The following is a 5,796-nucleotide window of genomic DNA, read 5'->3' as shown; positions in this document are numbered from 1 at the left end:
ACGTAACCTAGAGCTCACCGAGATGACTCAGCGAGCTCACGTGCACGTAGTCGTAATACTATCCCCCATTCCTCCTAGCGCAGTCCCGTGCGCATAACTAGTGTAAGGAAAACATCTCACGGTCGCCATACTTCTTCTTCCCTTTCCATCATAAACGACAAATCCCCAAGGAAACGCCTCGAACAGCTAAAACTCGCAAGAAAGATAGAAGACGTTGGCTACGAAATAACACCCTGCTCCTGCTGTGCGAAGGAAAACCGTCGGTGTGTGATAGAGTCCTCTGTCTCTTCTCGGTGTGCCGAGTGCGTTCGTCGCAGACGCTCCTGCGATGGGCTCTCTGACGAATAGGAGAAGAACGTTCCCAGAGAGAAGGACTAGGAGTCGATCGAGCGACAAAAGGCTCGCCTAGACGAGTAGGAAGAGGAGGCGATGGCGAAAATCCTCCGCCTCCGAAAACAAAAGAGGTTTCTCCTAAAGAGAAAGAAAGAAATGATGCGTTGTGGTCTGCGATACCTCAACGAACTAGATTCCATAGAGGAGAAGGAAAGGCTGGAGAAGGAAGAGCGGGAGCGGGCCGCAGCCTCGTCTCCGGCTGCCTAGGAACCTTCCAACATCGATTGGAATGCCCTAGAAGCGTCTCTCCTTCCTGCTCCTAGCGACCCTTCCGCCCCTGTTCCCTCCTGGGAAGGCCTAGATACCGGCGGTAGAAGTCAGTTAGGATCTCAGGGCAGCTAAGATTCGATTTGGGCTCCCAAGTGTTCTCTGACTGTGGGTATCCTTGCCACTTGATCAAATACTTGATCCTCCCCCTGATATACTTGCAATGTAGTATCTGTTCCACCTCATACTCGGCATCTGGGTTGACTGGGTCGATCTCGACTTAAGGAGCCGGTGGTGCTCCTGGTGGCGCGAGCTCGAGAAGTGATATATAGAATGTTGGGTATATCCTCATATTCTTAGGCAACTATAATTCATAATTAACAGGTCCTTTCACTCTTTTGATCTTATATAGCCCAAGCTTCCTATAGTCGAGTTTGTCGCTTAGCCTCTTAGTTTTGATGTTTTTTCTGATCAAATATACCCTATCCCCCTCTTTTAGCGTAGGCTCCTAGCTACGTCGCTTGTTGTAGTAGTGCGCAGTGCGCTTAGAAACAAACTGTAACTCAGAGGCTAGCTAGGTGTGTAGTTCCTTAATCTTAGAGACACGGACCCTAGCCAGGTTATTATCGATAGCTATAATCCCTAGTTCTTTGTATGCCACGGGTTCATAACTAAAGTTAGTATAGAAAGGCGTTACCTTCGTAGTCTCTATGGTTAAACTATTATATACAAACTAGGCAAGCGGTAATAGTGCTACCCAGTTGTCCTGTTGGTAGTTAACATAGTATCTTAAGTATGCTTCGACTACCTAGTTCATCCTCTTATTCCCTCCATTAGTCTATAGATGGAATGCTGTGGTTATCTTCCTCTTAGTTCCTAGAGCGGCTGTAAGGGCGGTCTAGAATTTAGAAGTAAAGAGCTTGTCTCAATCCGAGAGTATCTCTTTCGGTAGGCCGTGCCTACTGACTACCTCCCTAAGGAAGGCATAAGCGAGTTGTTCAGCCGTACTAGCTTCCTTATAGGGTACTAGTATTATGTACTTCGTAAGCCTTTCCATAATGACTAAAATCGAGTCGTAGCTAACTCCCGACACTAGATCCTTAGACAGTGGGAGTTTTGTAATAAAGTCCTACGATATTAATTTCTAAGGAGTGTTTAGTATAGGGACTGTTCCCATAAGTCCGTATGGCGCAAGGCGGCTCGCCTTGTTCCTAGTACAAGTATCGCAGCCCTTAATAACTCTTTTAATAATAGCTCTTATCGACGGATACTAGTATTCCCTCGAGAGTCTGGAGAAGGTTCTCCGTTCCCCCTGATGGCCATAAGCCGGCAACTCGTATTATTCTCTTATAATCTCTTCTCTAACGCTTAAGGGAAAGTAGATTCTCCCGTTATATGTGAGCAGCCCTCCAGGCGTCTTCCTAAAGTACTATGAAACGGAATCTACTATTAGATCCATAGTATAGGCTTCCTTAATACGGGTTTCTAGTAGAGTTCCGTCCAAGCGCCTTAGAGAGGCTATTTCTCTGATTATTAGCGCTAAGTCCCCATTATTAAGTGTATAAAGCAAAGGTTGCTTGTTGTATACTTTATCGTTCTCGTATCCGGGTTTTCTGCTAAAGGCGTCGGCCCTCGGGTTCTATGTGCCTAGTACATGCTTGATCCTTAAATCAAAGCTAGTAAGTTCCTCAGACTATCGCACCAACCTTCGATTATTAAGGACTTTAGTGGTTGTAAAAGCCCGAAGATTCATATGGTCGGTGTGGATAGTAACTAGGAACTTAGCCCCTTGGAGGTACACCCTCTAATGCCTAAGTGCCTCTACTATTGCCAGAAGCTCTTTCTGGTAAATATCGTAGTTTTGCTCTATAGGTAACATCTTCTTAGAGAAGTACGCGATAGGGTGTAACTTTCCGTCGTCGGCTTTCTGCAAGTATACTGCTCCTATAGCTGTGTCTGATGCATCGGTCTCAACGATGCTTTCTCGATCCTCCTAGTACTACTAGAGTATAAGCTCTTCTAAGAATCTAGACTTTATCTCTTAAAAAGAAGCCTCCGCTTGAGGTGTCTATACGAACGGGACATCCTTCTTAGTAAGCGCCGTAAGTAGTTCCGCGAGCTTAGAAAAGTCTCGGATGAACATCCTATAGAAGTTAGCAAAGCCTAGAAAGGACTAGATATCCTTAACCGTCTAGGGTGACTACCATTCCCTTATCTCTTGTAGTTTGTTCGGATCGACTAACACTCTTCCTGGTTTAATAACATACCCTAAGTACTTTGTACTAGTGACTCCGAAGTTACACTTCTTGAGTTTAAGCCTAGAGTCGACCTTAGAGAGGGCTTCGAAGACTAGGCGTACGTGCCCCTCATAGTCCTCTCTTTTTTGTGAATATACCAAAATGTCATCTAAATAGCAGACCACAAACTTGCCTAGATATTCCCGCAGAATATCGTCGTTCTGCCGTTGGCACGTAGCTGGCGCGTTCGTAAGCCCGAACGGCATGATAGTGTACTCCCATAGGCCAGAAGGCAGCAGAAAAGCTGTCTTCCATTCGTAGCCTTCCTTGATCCTAATTAAGGCAAAAGCTATGTTCTGATCTAGCTTTGTATATATGACTACTAACCCAATTGCATCCCTCAGACTTTGGAGATTGGGCAAGGGATAAACGTCCCTTACTATAGCGTCATTCAGTCCTCTGTAGTCCACACAAGGCCGTCCCTTTGGTTCGTCCTTCTTGTGCGCGATCAGTATATTCGATGCTATAGGGGACTTGGATTTTCTAATCCACCCCTTCGCTAGCGCTCTCTGCACGTACTCCTCGAGTATACCTAAAGTCTGTGGGTTGTGCCGGCGAAGCTTCTAGTAAGGCGGCTGCTTGCCTTCCTTTAGGTTGATCTTGTGGTCCTAGGGCTAATGTTTAGGCAAGGCCCTTAAGTCTTCGGGGTCCTCAAACAGCTTAGTGTACTTCCTATAGGGATAAGGTATTCCTTCTCGTCCCTAGTCAAGCGGCCCAATAGTCGTTTGACCTCGTGCCTTAGAGGCCGTGGCACTAGCCTCCCTGGGTTCCTGTAGTCACTCATTTGGGCAATCGCATCGATTTAGCCTCAAACTATGATCTATCCAATTGAGTTCTGAGTTGTGCTCCTGTAGCTAGGGAATCCCCAGAACCACCTGGTGTCGACTAATAGGAGCAATGTCCAAGACGATCATCTCGACATATCCTTGTATTTTCATTCGTAGAGGGGCTGTCTTATACATAACCCTTCCCTCGTTTTAAGCAATAGCTATCTCGTCTATCGTACTCAGTCGGTATAGCTCGTCTTTCGGCCAAGCTAGTATGCCTAGCTAGAACACTACCTTCCCTAAGATATAGTTTCCCTAAGCTCCTAAGTCGAGCATAATTATGGTTGATATTCCCTAGATTATTGCTCGTATCTAAAAGTGACTCGTACTTCCCCGAATTGTTTTCACTGTTGCACTCAGTTCCCTGGAGGACTCCTTAATGAATCTCACCCGAGCTTATCGACGTCCTTCCGTTGTGAGGATTTCTACCACTTTTTGATTAGTAAACTAGCATTCCCATCTTTTTAGGGATGTGTTCTATTCCTTTAGTCGGTATAGAGTCCTTTCCCGCAATCTAGCTGTAAGTGGGTTGTTCTATCGCTATACTACGAACCTTACTCTCCATCCTTTGAAGGGTGGGAACACCGCTTCCCTCCAGACCAAAAGGCTTTGGTTGTATGCAACTATTTCCCAGATTTATCCTACCTCTAGGACCTCATCGAGTGGTTGGGGCTGGTCCCCTTGCTAATTGAAGTAGGATACATGTACGGGTAACCGAGGTGCCCGGAGGGCAACCCTCTATACGTCTCGGTACACAACAGTATAGTAGGTTCCAGTTTCCGGTATATCCATCCCCCTCCGTAAAGGGCTAACATACTCTTCCTTTCTCCTATACTTCGGTTCCTAAGTTACTAAAAGGGAACCTACACTAGTAACGATCTACTCCTCGTTAACTTCAGGGAAACGTTCCCTTGGAGACTCAATTAGACCAACCCCCCTAAGTTAATAGTCTTCCTCTTAGATGCTCTCCTCTACTAGGGTCTCCGATTCCCTCGACACGCTATCCGATCCCTAGAGTTCCGGTGTATCATCTAGGGGTCCCCACTAGCTGCTGTCTGAGCTGGGTTAGGTGTCATACTCCCATTCTTCCATCCGATGGGTTGCATTAGCTTGTCTCAAGGTTCCTATTTCCCCTGTGGCGTTAGCTTGCTTGCCCTTTCCCTTATTGTAGGAGGATGCAATATAGCCAGGTAATCCACACTTGTAACAGAGTCCCTTCTCCCAACGTTCCTTCCTAACTTCTGGCGAAAGCTGCTTCCTAGGCTTCTTCCTATTAAAGCCTCCCTTTCCGCCCTTCTTCTGGCCTCTAGCCGTAGTTCCATCAAGCTGCATGGGATCCCCTTTGTTCTGTGACTTTGGGGAGCCTTGTGGTTGTCGATGAGAGTATACTCCTTTTTGCTTAAGGCGCCTCTCATAGAACCGCTCGTCGAATCTTACGGCTAGGCGTATGGTCTCCTAGAGGCTAGTGGGTTCTGGCTCCACTCGGGCGAGCTCGTCCTTGATGAACTCCTTGAGGCCCATATAGTACGTTCTTTTCAGAGCCTTTCCATCCCATCTAGCCTAACTAGAATACTACTGGAACTTAGAGGTATAGTCCTTAACAGACCCTGTCTGTCGTAGCCTCAGCAATTCCCTTTCAGCCGTTTTCTCGACTTCTAGATCCCCGTAAACCCCCACTATAGCCTTCTTAAATCCTCCAAATCCTCTGAAGATAACCTTAGTCTCTTCCCTAGTACTATTGAGGATCGTTCCAGTTGTCGCATACCGATTAGTCATATAGTCAGACAAGTAGGCCTTAAACCAGTTGAAGGCTGGCCCCCTTAGGTAGCTAGCGGCAAAAGCTACTTTAGCCCCCTCACTAGGGAACAAGTGTGGGTTGAACATCAAATAGATATCTATAGAACAAAGGAATGATTCGAGCTTGTGTCGGGTACCATCGTAAGTGTCTAGTACCTTAACAGCTGGGGTACGTTCTTATACCGCAATAGTCGTTACCTCCGTGGGTACTAGGGTCTCTGCTCGTCCAGAGGTAGACATAGTTGCCGAATGCTAACTTTAAGACTAGGTGCTTA

This window comes from Mollisia scopiformis, assembly GCF_001500285.1.
Source record: "Mollisia scopiformis unplaced genomic scaffold LY89scaffold_24, whole genome shotgun sequence".
Taxonomy (NCBI): domain Eukaryota; kingdom Fungi; phylum Ascomycota; class Leotiomycetes; order Helotiales; family Mollisiaceae; genus Mollisia; species Mollisia scopiformis.
The sequence above is the reverse complement of the archived record's forward strand: the minus strand, read 5'-3'. Positions refer to the sequence as shown.